We start from the raw sequence: 14,378 nt of genomic DNA on the forward strand, positions 1-14,378 counted from the left end.
GGACAGCGGTTGCTCACGACATATGACAGGAGATGCAAATGTGCTATCTCAACTGACCAAATATAGTGGTCCAAACATCAGCTTCGGAGATAATTCCAAAGGTAAAACCGTGGGTAAGGGTAAGATTATCCATGGTAACTTTACTATTAAAGATGTTTTATTGGTAGAAAATCTAAAGTATAACTCGATTAGTATAAGTCAATTATGCGACAATGGATTTCTAGTACAGTTTGATAAAAACTCATGCTCAGTTAAAACATCAACTGATGAAATCATACTAACTGGCAAAAGATGTGGAAACACATATAAAGGCAGTTGGAATGAACAGCCTCATGCACCAGTCTGCTTCATTGCTTCAAATTCATCTCAAAACTGGTTATGGCATAAAAGGTTAAACCATTTGAACTTTAAATCCATTGCTTATCTGAGTAAACATGAACTTGTAACTGGTCTGCCCAAAATAAATTTTTCAAAAGAAAAACTTTGCTCAGCATGTCAATATGGAAAACAAGTACGATCTTCTTTCAAAAACAAGGGCTGTAAATCTTCATCCCGAAGCTTAGAACTATTGCACATGGATCTCTTCGGTCCAATTCCAGTCATGAGCTTAGGGGGAATGAAATACACCCTGGTGGTCGTAGATGACTTTTCAAGATTTACTTGGGTTATATTTCTAAAATCCAAAGACCATACGGCTGCACAACTGATTAAACTTTTCAAAAGACTTTTAAATGAAAAATCAGTTGGGATTGATCGATTCAGATCTGATCGAGGAACTGAATTCATCAATCAAACACTTTCAAATTTTCTAGAAAACGCTGGAATGAAGCATGAGCTCTCAGCATCAAGAACTCCTCAGCAAAACGGTGTAGCTGAGAGAAGAAATCGGACCCTAAAGGAAGCTGCTAGAACAATGCTTGCTGATTCGGGGATTTCTCAAAGATTTTGGGCAGAGGCAGTAAACACTGCATGCTATACTCAGAACAGATCGATGATTAATAAGAATCATATGAAAACACCATATGAGATCTTGCATGGAAGAAAAAGTATAATCACCTATTTTAAAATATTTGGCTGTAAATGCTTCATTCATGATACTGGTAAAAATTATTTAAAGGCATTTGATGCAAAATCTGCAGAAGGAATTTTCCTTGGATATTCATCAGTTAGTATAGCTTATAGAGTCTTTAATAAGAAAACTTTAAATGTTGAAGAATCTGCGCATGTTAATTTTGATGAACATGAACTAACTGACAAGCCAACTGATCAAGTTGAGCTAGCTGATCGATTGACAGATATTAGCTTGGACGATGATGATAGAGATGAAAGTCATAACATTCAAGACATCTTCCAAACACCAGAACCAGAGATTCTAGACCAATTAAATGAGCATGAAGACAATGACAACAATCAGTTATTAAGGGAAACTGATAGCATTCAAATACCAGCTGGTGAGACATCAACTGAAACTGAAAATCACACTCAGATGCCAACTGAAGAAGTTGCAGATGCAACAAATACAGAATACAGATGGACAAAATCACATCCACCTCATCTGGTAATAGGAAATCCATCTGATCCTGTAAGAACTCGTAATCAAATGTTAAATTTATTTATTCACTCAGCTTTTGTCTCACAACTGGAACCAAAGAAAACTGATGAAGCTCTTGCTGATCCCAACTGGGTAAATGCTATGCAAGAAGAGCTAAATCAGTTCACTCACAATAACGTCTGGATCTTAGTTCCAAGACCAACTTCAAAAACCATTATAGGAACGAAATGGGTTTACAGGAATAAGCTAAACGAGGATGGCTCAGTTATACGCAACAAAGCAAGACTAGTAGCACAGGGATATAGGCAAGAAGAAGGAATTGACTATGATGAGACGTATGCTCCAGTTGCAAGATTGGAAGCAATCAGGATATTTCTTGCTTTTGCATCCCACAAAAACTTCAAAGTTTATCATATGGATGTGAAAAGTGCATTTCTAAATGGTCAGTTACAAGAAGAAGTATATGTCGAACAACCTCCAGGTTTTATTAATCACAAATTTCCTGATCACGTATATTATTTAAACAAAGCATTATATGGTCTTAAACAAGCTCCCAGAGCTTGGTACAAAACTCTCTCAAAATTCCTAACTGATCATGATTTTTCAGTAGGATCAGTTGATAAGACCTTATTCAAATTTACTAAAAATAATCATATCTTGTTAGTTCAAATTTATGTTGACGATATAATTTTTGGGTCAACTAACCCCAAATTGTGTGAAAAGTTTGCTAAGTTAATGCAGGATAAATTTGAAATGAGTATGATGGGTGAACTGACATTCTTTCTTGGACTGCAAGTGAAGCAACTGGAAACTGGTATATTCATTAGTCAAACAAAATATACAAAGGAGCTGCTAAAGAAATTTGGTATGGAATCATGTTCAGCAGCAACAACACCCATGAGCTCATCAGTTAAGCTAGACATTGACGAAGGGGGAATATCAGTAGAAGCGACATTATACAGAGGATTAATAGGCTCATTGCTATACCTAACAGCCAGTCGCCCTGATATTGTCTTTGCTGTCTGTATGTGTGCCAGATTTCAAGCAAACCCTAAGCAATCACATTTCTCAGCAGCCAAAAGAATTCTAAGATATCTTAAGGATACACAAAATGTTGGATTATGGTATTCCAAAGACTCCACCTTCAATTTAGTTGGATACTCAGATGCAGATTATGCAGGATGTAAGCTTGATCGCAAAAGTACAAGTGGATCTTGTCAATTCTTAGGAGATAGACTGTTCTCTTGGTTCAGCAAGAAACAGACATCTATAGCTACATCAACTACTGAAGCAGAATATCTTGCTGCTGGTAGCTGTTGTGCACAACTGATTTGGATTCAGCAACAACTGAAGGATTATGGAATCAAGTCAACTGAATCGCCCATATTTTGTGATAATACAAGCACGATTGCCATTACTTATAATCCAGTTCTTCACTCAAGGACCAAGCATATAGATGTCAGGCATCACTTTATCAGGGATCATGCATTGAAGAAGGATATTCGACTAGAGTATATTTCAACTGAACAGCAAGCAGCTGACATCTTCACAAAACCATTACCCGAGGCTAAGTTCTCTTATTTTAGAAATATACTTGGTTTAATTGATTTGTCTTAGAAATTATTAATTTTGCTTCACTAACAGAATTATATGCAGAAAATAAGAACACAACAAATCAAAAATAACACTTTATTAATCATACCAACGTTTCCAGTTTACAGAACATATCATGGCATAAACTGAATCAAGCCATGCTTTAACCCAATCATTTAATTCATAAATTCGAACTCTAGCAAATGCCCTAGATTTCGAAATCTTATCAACAACATGCTACTCCTTCCACAACAACGCCTCCAAAAGACAATCGTCTTCAACCAAATCTCTAACATGCCTAACTTCAAAACGTGCAAGATACTTCAGTGCTCTTGCCTCCTGAGCACGAGTAGGAATAGCACCACTGTCACTAACCCTCTTCAATTCATTAATTTTCTCCCATGTTGTCAACACCTTCTGCAGGACATATCTTTCCATTTTTCTTTTGATATCTGCTAACCGAGGAGCTGATTGTTCAGTCACATGGAAATGAGTACTGTTGCATGTATCCGAATCGGACATACCGGAGTACACAGTGTGTTCCACGTCTCTATGCTGAGGAAGTATATGGAAAATCCTTCGCATATCTGGAACTTCGAGTCGTTGCAGCTCACTCCGAACCTGTCTTATGAGGAGAGACCAGTGCAGGTCTTAGACAGACAGGAGAAGAAGCTTCGGAACAAGCTGGTTAAGCGAGTGAAAGTCAAATGACTTAATCATTCGGAGGAGGAAGCTACGTGGGAGTCTGAGCCAGAGATGATGAGTCAGTATCCCGAGTTATTCGATAAGTTTTAATTTTGAGGAAGAAATTTCTTTAAGGGGGGAGAGTTGTAGAACCCGTTAAAACAAACTACGTAGAAGCCATGCATAATTACTATTATTTAAATAAAAATGATTTTATGCATGAGGATTTAAATTATTTTCTTTAAATTTGATTATTTTACACAGTTTTTAGTTACTATCTTTTAAGTTAAATAAGTGAGGCCGGACTGGAGTTGGAGTATTGAGATAAAATTTAATATTAAGAAAACATTCCTAGACTTTATTTAAAATAAATAATAAGTTATATTATTGTAAAAGAATGTTTAAAGGATTTATTTAAGTAATTTGAGATAAGTAGTAAATAAGTTCTTTTAGGTTCAATAATTAATTTATTAATTTACCAAAATATTTAATGGGTAGATAAAACTCTCAAGATTTAAAATACAATATTTAATCAATTTTTCCCTCCATTTAAACTCAAAATTTCGGCCATCTCCCATTTAGAATTTAACTAGTTTGACAACTCACCATTTTGATTCATTTCCTTATCCATTCTTGGTAGATAGTCCCTTCATTTTTTTAATCTTCAATAATTAATAATTAAGCAATATTTTACCCATTTTTAAAAGCTAGAATTCGGTCCCCTTAACCAATTCAAAGATTTGTTTTGACAACTCAACATTTGATATCATTACTTATTTTTTTCTTGGGACATAATGCCCCCACCTTTTAATCACAAAGTAATTATTAAATAAGCAGTTTTTCTACCTCATTTGTCATAGAAAAATCGGCCATGCACCTCCTAATTATCCTTCAAATCCTATGATATCATAATCATTCCTTATCTCACAAACTAGAAAGATAGCAAGATTATTCTCTTCCTTTTATCTTGCAACCTCACGTTTATTTTCCTAGCCTTCCCTCCCACTCCTTAGTCTCGAAATTCAGTAGGTTTTCAGAGAGAAAAATCAAGATTTAGCTAGAGGGAAAAACAAGAGAGAAAAGTAGAAACAAAAGAAGACCACTCTGTGATGTGAATCTGGCCGGGCATGGCATTCAAAGGATGGCTAAGGAAGCTGAAAGAGGCACTACAAGGAGTGATGATCAAGGAAGAAGGGCTCGTGATGCATGGGAGAATGTTTGGAGATCAAAAGAACATTATTCAAGCATCATTTTTGTCGACCGAGACTACACAGACCCATGCACGGACCTGTACACGGGGTCCGTGTCCATCACAATCGAGAATGAAGAAAACCGAGCCTACACAGACCCATGCACGGACCTGTACACGGGGTCCGGGTCTTTTGTTAGCTGGAGAGTATTTTGCCCGAGTATACACGGACCCGTACCCGGAGGCATACACGGGGTCCGTGTCCCATACGTTTTGGCGAGAAGATTTTTCCTATTTTAGAGTTTTAATTATTTTGGTAACTAGATTTGATATCTTTGAGATTTGTGAACAATATATACTCAAAAATCTATCATTGTAAACAACTTATGTTCAATTATTGAGTTTATGAAAATTCCTTTGAGAATTCTCTCAACACAAGCTTAAGTTTCGTTATAACTTTTGCGTTGTATCAACTCAAACTTATCAAAAGATTTATCTTTTGTGGCGTTTGTCAATCGAACATCACGAGGGTTGCCAAGGACGGGTTCTTTGGAGGTTCTCTTGAACGCGATTTTTTCTTTCGTTGATTAATTGTTGCTAGACCGCGTGATCTAGAGGCGATGATCACACCTATCAATTACTTGTTTCAAAGATCGAGAAAAATTAAAGATCTCGTGGTCGGGATCGCATCAGGTGGTATCAGAGCTCAAGGTTTTTGACTCAAGTAAGCGTATCCGTTCAATTCTTCGTAGGATTTTCAATACCGATTTTCGTGTAGCGATTTCTACGTTGTTGTTGAATCTACATAAAAAAAAAAATAAATCGCGATTACTGTTCATCGTCGGAGTTACTATTCATGGTTTCCGAAACTACTGTCACGAAACTGTTCATGCCGGAGTTACTGTTCAATTCGGAAATTACTGTTCATAATTTCGGAAATCCCTGTTCATTGCCGGAGTACTGTTCACTTCGGAATTATTGTTTATGCCGGATTTACTGTTCATGCCGAAAGTACTGTTCATACCGGATGTACTGTTCATGCCGGATTTTTTGTAGCGTACTGTTCACCCGAAAAAAAATAGAAAAAAAAATTTAATTTTGAATCGGGTGTTTGTTGGAATTTTAGCGCTTATATTTCAGCGTTAAGTTTGTCCTTGTCATTTAGTCGCATTCTAGTCAATTCCAAAATTGCTTATTCTTGTGTGGTCTAAGTGAGTCGAATTTCAAGCGTCACAAGATTGATCTCATAAGTTTGATACGTGGAAGCCACGAGACTTAAGCGCCCCCTTGAGAATTCTCACTGGAGTGAAAATATTTGAGTGGAGTGAATTTTCATTGGAGTGATTTGTGAGATTTTGTGGTGAGGGGAAAAAAAAAAAGACGAGTGCGAGAGAAGTTTCTTTGGAGTGACTAGTGAGAATTTGTGGTGAGGAAAATTTTTTCTTTTATTGTTTTATACTAACCTTTTCTTGCAGGTATAATGGTTGACGATCGTCAATTTCAAAGCATGTTAAGGGGGTTGGGTGAAATGTGGGAGAAGGAGTTTAAGTCTTTACATGAAAGGTTGGATAGGCTTGAGGTTAGTGCTAATGAGAAGAGACGAGGTAGTAGATTTGGTGGGGATCGAGCATTGCATTTGGATCGTGATGATAGGAGGTGCAAATCGAGTGGTAGGCAGGGAATTGACTCGTGGAAGGAGTTCTTGACATCCGCACGGAGGTCGAGTGAAGAGAAGAAGGTCAAGACTAGACCGAAGTTGGTTTCGAAGCATGGGTATCAAGGTACACCTCAAATTTCAAATGTTAGTACTTATGATATTCAATGTATTTGGTGTCTAGAGTTTGGGCATGATATCACCCAATGTCCAAAAGAGGAGGTGAATGTACTGGAGTCTAAAGTTGAATTTGAATCTAAGGATGCAGTCGAGTGTGGAGTTGAAGTGAGCATTGATGTTGAACCTAAAGTGGAGGTTGAGAGAATTGAGGAGGTTGGTACCCCATTGATTTATGACTTGAGCATAGAGTGTTGTACTGTGGAGGGTGAATCCTTAGATGGTGAATTTGCTTCTAATATGTGTGCTATGGAGGAGAAAGAAAAAAGTAGCAATAACTTGTCGCATGCATGTTATGATTCATCATGTACCTTTCTTGATCAACCTATTTCAATTGTAATTACTGATGATCAACTGCAATTTAATTGTGAGAGCGAAAAAGAATTTAAAATGGCCGAAAAAATGAGTGATCAAAAGAGTGAGATGGCCATAGAAAGAAAAGAAAAAGAAAATGCAAAAGAGGCCAATAAAACGAAAATAAAAATGAATTTAAGACCCAAAAGAGTGAGTATGAGTGTGATTTAATTTTGTATAAATCTCTCCAAGTACCTTTGTACATAGATGAGGTTTATATATCTAGTGATGATATAGCCGGTTCAACCCCGAGCAGTATTAATTCTTCTTTGCAGGACTTTGGCGTCCTCATGATGAGGAGAAGAGCAAGTGTTGATATTTTGGAAAGCCATGGGATGATCCATATGACTTCGAGAGCAATCAAGGTGAGGTAAGGTTAGTTGCCAACACAACAACAAGGAGGTATGACTTTAGTCCTTATCTTAATTCATTGTTGTGTTGTATTCAAGAATTTGGAGTGAGTGTTGAAAGTGTGATGTCCAAATGGTTTAAATATTAATTAATGATTTTGTCGAGGAATCACAAAGTTGAGAATGGTGATATAATGCATGAATTAAATTCAAATGTTATTTATTTTGATTGTACAAAGATTGTTAAATTGATGAGGCTTTGTAATGTCAATGATTTGTGTGCATTAGAATTAAATTCATGTGAAGATTTAAATGATGGCATGGGTAGTACATTTAGTTTGTCCTATTTGCATGATTCATATTTGTGTGATGATGGCATTGGAAAGAGCATGAATGAATATAAGAATTTTAATGACCATAATGAATACAATTTTAAAGAGAATAAATTTTTCATTCTATCTTCATTGCATGAGTTACGCACTAGAGCATGTAGTGGTGTTTTTATCGTTGATAAAATACATGATTGTATGTGTTGGTTGCATATGAAGAGGTATATGGAGTGGGATTGTGAAACATGCATTGCATATAAGAGATTGACCTTTTGGCTAGATTCTTATATCGTGCATGGGCTATGTCTTATTCCTAGTGAATTATGGTCGCACATTGGTATGGATTTTGTTATGTTGCTAACTAGGTCTAAGAAGGGGATGAACTTAATTTTTGTGATACTTAATGGTATTTTATCATTTGGTGTCATTTGTTATTCGATGTTTGGTGAAGCTAACGAGTTTTTAGGAAAGACAACGGTGATGTTGGAGTTTCCAGTGCTGATGGAGCGAGCTAAAAATAGCGCCTACGAACTTAAATTGAAGGATAAGCATGTTGATAATTTGATTATTTTTATTACTAACTTGCTGCGTTTTTGTGAAGATAGGCAAGATTTGAGGACAAATCTTTTTGAAGAAGGGGAGTATGATGTGAATCTGGCCGGGCATGGCATTCAAAGGATGGCTAAGGAAGCTGAAAGAGGCACTACAAGGAGTGACGATCAAGGAAGAAGGGCTCGTGATGCATGGGAGAATGTTTGGAGATCAAAAGAACATTATTCAAGCATCATTTTTGTCGACCGAGACTACACGGACCCATGCACGGACCTGTACATGGGGTCCGTGTCCATCACAATCGAGAATGAAGAAAACCGAGCCTACACGGACCTGTACACGGGGTCCGTGTCTTTTGTTTGCTGGAGAGTATTTTGCCCGAGTATACACGGACCCGTAACCGGAGGCATACACGGGGTCCGTGTCCCATACGTTTTGGCGAGAAGATTTTTCCTAATTTAGAGTTTTAATTATTTTGGTGACTAGATTTGATATCTTTGAGATTTGTGAATAATATATACTCAAAAATCTATCATTGTAAACAACTTTTGTTCAATTATTGAGTTTATGAAAATTCCTTTGAGAATTCTCTCAACACAAGCTTAAGTTTCGTTATAACTTTTGCGTTGTATCAAATCAAACTTATCAAAAGATTTATCTTTTGTGGCGTTTGTCAATCGAACATCACGAGGGTTGCCAAGGACGGGTTCTTTGGAGGTTCTCTTGAACGCGATTGTTTCTTTCGTTGATTAATTGTTGCTATACCGCGTGATCTAGAGGCGATTATCACACCTATCAATTACTTGTTTCAAAGATCGGGAAAAATCAAAGATCTCGTGGTCGGGATCGCATCACTCCGTCTCCTCCGCGTCGCGTCGTCGTAATCGATTTGTTTTTATTTCAAACAAATCCAAGGCATGCATATACCATTCCTTTTCTCTTAAATCAAGTTGTATATGTTTTTTTAACCATTATGTGTGTTTGATTCAGAAAAACCGAAATTTATATCAAGCACCTTTCGAAAACTTACATGCAGAATTTTCGGTTTCACCTATGCCTTCACGGTTTTTGATGTTTTGTGATTTCAGGAGGGTGGCTCGATCCTAGGCTCCCACAGCTGCATATAGACATGTACTAGGGCATGTTAGGGTCATGTATGTCCATTGGTTCCAGCCCCTTCACGTTAGAGAAGGAGATTTGACAGCAACTCTCCTAATGACAAATTATGAGTTTCGAAATTCTTGTTTTCGGCTTGTACAAGGAGGTTCGAATCTTGGTTGGCTTCTGGGCCTGTAAGCCTGGTTGGAACCCTTACTTGACATTTTTAGGACGTGGCCAAGATGCCCTTTCATGGCTTGGTTCATGTCCCCCTCTATTTTTAAAACAAACAAGAACAGCGCCCCTTCGGTTTTAAAATTCTGGTTATGGTCGAGTGTGTGGAGTTTCGGTTTTATGGTGTCAAGTGTGTTGTGGTTGGCTTCTAGCCCTTAGCCGTGACTCATGCAACACCTTAGCATGTCTAGCATGGACCATGGTTAACCTCATAGCCATTGGATCCTTCATTTGACAGCAAAACAAGCAAGACGTCCTACGCGTGCAGTTTGGTTCTCGGTTGGAAGCGTGGTGATGTTTCTGGTGTTGCTTGGATTGTGGCTGGCCTATGGCCATTAGCCATGGTTCAAGCCACACCTTGGGGTGTTGGGAAGAGTCTCTGGTTGTTGGTTCAAGCCCCAATGGCCAATAGCCTCGAAAATTAAGCATGGAAGCGCGGCCGATGCTGCTGTATTTTATTGGACAGCAGCTTTGGCTTCGTTTCAGAGGTGTTGTTTGAGTTCTTTATTGACTTTTAGCCTATTTCCTTAGACTGGACAGTACCTCATCAAGTTATGATGGTCATGTTTTTGGCCGTTCATGGTTCGGTTAAGTTTAGAGGGCGTACGAGAATTTACGGTGCAATGTGCCAAAGTGACTCTCGAAAGAGCGTTTCTTGTTTTTGGCCTCCATTCACCAAATTTCGACTTGTACAATTTTAGGAGCTTTATTTCATCATTTTAGGTGTATTTTAATCATGACTAAATGATGGTTCAATGTTGGTTTGGGTTGGTACGGAGTCATGATTAGAAATTTAGTTGTTGGTCTAGTTGGCCCTGTTTTTGGGGTCAATGACTAAGTTATTTTCAAGGAAAAATCATTTGCATATTTTTCATGTAAGAATTAGGTCGCAGCGAGCCTGGGAACGATCTAACCCATTCGGTAAAATAATACAGGACATTTAATTATATTACGTGCATAAAAATATAAAAGTTTATTTTTGAGATATATGCGATATTGCTTGTGGCCACTTCACACTCATGGGATTGCAGCTTATCATGGGATTATTACTTCATCCGGTGGTCACTGACCGGTTCATGTATTGGTACGGATATCCAGTCCAAGGGCTGTGATGATCTCTACCGCCCATTGTACTGTGGTTTAGTCTGATCAGACGATTCAGTTCATGTTATGGGCCACTTACGTAGAACATATTCTCATCAGAAAATTATTATATGCTATTTCATGACAGGGCTCTATCGATCAAACACTTCACTTACGATTTTCAGTTATGTTATGCACATATTTATAATTACTCATGACAAGATATTTTCACGTTACGCTTTACGATATGACATCTTTACACGACATGAAATTTTATGATATATTTACTTGTTATCTATGATATATGCATGCTGAGTCTTTAGACTCACTAGACTTGATTATTGTAGGTACTGATGAGGTCGGGACCGAGGACGTGGACCAGTGAGCCATATTGGGTCGGCAGTAGTAGGAACCCGAGGACCTCATTTACCAGTTTATTTATTATTTTATGCAAACTCATTTTATCACGATGAATTATTTTAAGTTGTTGCTTTAAAACAAATATTTACTTCCGCTGCTACTTTAAGCATTGAATCTTTTTATCATTATATTTTATGAATGAGGCATTTTATTTATTTAAAGAGAAAATTTTAAATTATTCCGCAAATTTTCAAGTACGAATTTCGGGTCTCTACAGAAGCAATATAGAATCACCTATGTGAGAGGGAAGTGGGGAAGTTTCAAAGGAATTGCAAGGCTCAATTCAAGACCCTTTTGCAGAACCAAGAATGTGTTCATGTCCAAAACGAACACAATCATGAGAACTAAATAGTATTATGAAGAATCCCGTGTGAAGAATATCTTAATTCACACAAACGGCTGTACAGTTCAAAGACATCCTGTCTACTGTCAACCAGTGAATTGTTATGCTTTCAGAAGGGAAGGTTCAAAGGGTAATACATACCTATCCTATGCAAGATTCACCTGTTAAACTTTATCACGAAAAATCATTGAATATCTTTTAATTTACATTTATGTGGGGGATTGTTAGACTTATGTATCGGGCTTGGTCCATTTGAATGAGAAATTGGACAAGCTTGTGGATGGTAAGTGGGAAGTGTCCCACATAGGAAAAAGAACATTGCATTGGTGAGCTTATATTGATTTACACTTTGTGGAGGTGTAAGAAAGATTGGTCAAGAGGCTCTCTCTCGCACACGCCGACGCAGGGGGGTTGCAAATCATGGGCCCGATTTGCAGTGGAAAAAGGATTGACTTGTGTGCAAGTGTACGAGCGCGACCTGGGTGCGTCGAATGTCGGACCGATCAAGGAAAAATTTCCCACCAAAGTTCACCTGGATTTTGCTACTTTTTTTTTCCGAAATTTCAGTTACGAATGACCTTCCATCTGCCTTACTCTTCATATGGCATGTGTGACTCATGCATTCTCATATTTTTTAAGCTTAACTTTGTTGTCTCGGCTGCTGCTGCTGCTTCCACCGGCTGCTGTTCCTTTGCCATTACTCTGTCCTCGTGATAAAGTTCAGGTACTTTTCAGTTCACCATAATGGTGCCTCGTGCTATGGTATTGATGGTTGTTCCGTTGTATCCTGGGAAACAGACGTCCAAGTTCATCCTCGAAGCACATACCGGAAGGGACAAATCTGTTTTAAGGACACTGTATTTCATATAGGAATCGTTTTAATTTATTTAAGAATTGTACTACTGTTTTGATTCACTATACTAGCTCGCTGGTTTTTCTTATATCTTTCTGTTTCTATCATATATTTTGAACAACAATATTTTTTAATAATTTGACATGAATTCCTGACATGTTGTGATATTTGGTAAAATCACATGATTTATTAAATCTCTAATAATGTAAGTATGCAAATCATAAAGGTAAGCGTTTTACTTGCTTGAGGACTTTTAATGTACGTGCATAAATGCTCAAAGTATCATCTATCTCCAATGCTCTTGATCTGACATCCTTAAATACTTGAGTTTCCAAAGTCAAATTCCTAAAAATGAATGTATGTACCATGTGGTCTGCCGTTTCAGGATACTTTTACAGGTGTATTTTGTCATGCATTAAATTTTTTCCAAATATAGCGTCTGTCCATTTAATGTGCTGACTCTAAATTTTTGGCATTTTAGTTTGACCTCGTCATTGGTAGCTAGTTTATTTGAAAATGCAAAAATAATTAGAGATTTAAAATAATACATAGTATTGTAGTATAAATATAGATCATATGCAATCAGTAGCCGACTCGTGTGGTTGATCAAAGTGTGTTCTTTAATTTTTCAACGCATATCTTTGGTGGGAAAAGCAACATATACAGTATAGACAATTGGACGCTACCATTTACCCACTTGGCTTTCTTTCATGGTCGCACAAATCATTCAAAAATCACTTTTTAAATGAATAGTGATAATTTGGACGAGACTATATACATTCGATGTGATATAATATATCAAAATTGTGTATATATTAAATCATACATCTATTATATAAGTGTTGTTTTAGCGGTGGTGGATGTAGAGGTGAAAACGATTGATGAACAGCATATCATATTTTAATATCTATAATATCACAATCTCTAATGTGATATTTTTTATGTAGAGTATATCTAGATAGTAAAAAATATTTCCATCAAATATTATATTTAATTGTTTTGTTATATTTAATTTCTTTATAAAATATAATAGAGAGGAGTGTTTTAGAAATAATTTTGATATATCATGCCGCAACCGTTACTTTGTATATTATCGATCTTAGAGTAAAGATAATTATTATTCCCAGCATGATGATTTTGAAAAACCGAGATTATATACATGATATTCACGTACATGTCATGACTTTGATTTTGGTTGATGGAAGTGGGGAACTTTTGAAGCCACCACATGATGGGCCCGAACTAACTAAATATTCTCGGGCCCACAACGTTGAGCCCGTTTAAAACTTTGATTTCCGCGTATATCTAAATGGACGTGTCTTCGAAATCGGTCCACTTGCCACCTTAGAACGCCAAAATGGGAATTCAAAGAAAAAGAAATTCAACAAAGATGAACAGAAGAAATGGAACAACGTGGCTCAAAGAAAAATAAAAGCTTCACAATTTTGGTGGAATCCAGATGTACCCAACGTTGATTGATAGGTATATTGCTTATTTACATCGGTAACTAACACCAATTATCTACATATATATTTACTATCTTATAAAAAATTTAGATGCTCTCTCTGTTGGATCCCGGTTTTCTACACGCCCAAACGCAGCGGAAGTTTAAAAATTTTATTTTATTTTGACAATCAAAATATGTTTGGACGCTCGTATGATTTTAACTTAAACATTGATAGGGTGCTAAAAGTTATACCTTTGGTGAATAAATGACGTGGCTCCAACTACTCCGGTATTAGCGGATGTAGCTCTTGTTGTAAATCCCTACGAACATTCTTCGATCTCCTAATCTGGTCCACGACCAGAAGATTTGTTCCTCTTTCAAATAGCACTAGAATATTTGAAAGAAGTTTTTACGTTGAGATCAAAATTTTAAGAGAGGACTCAAAATTCTTTTTCTTGAAAAATGG

The sequence above is a fragment of the Primulina eburnea genome, chromosome 14 (genome assembly GCF_022965805.1).
Source record: "Primulina eburnea isolate SZY01 chromosome 14, ASM2296580v1, whole genome shotgun sequence".
NCBI lineage: Eukaryota > Viridiplantae > Streptophyta > Magnoliopsida > Lamiales > Gesneriaceae > Primulina > Primulina eburnea.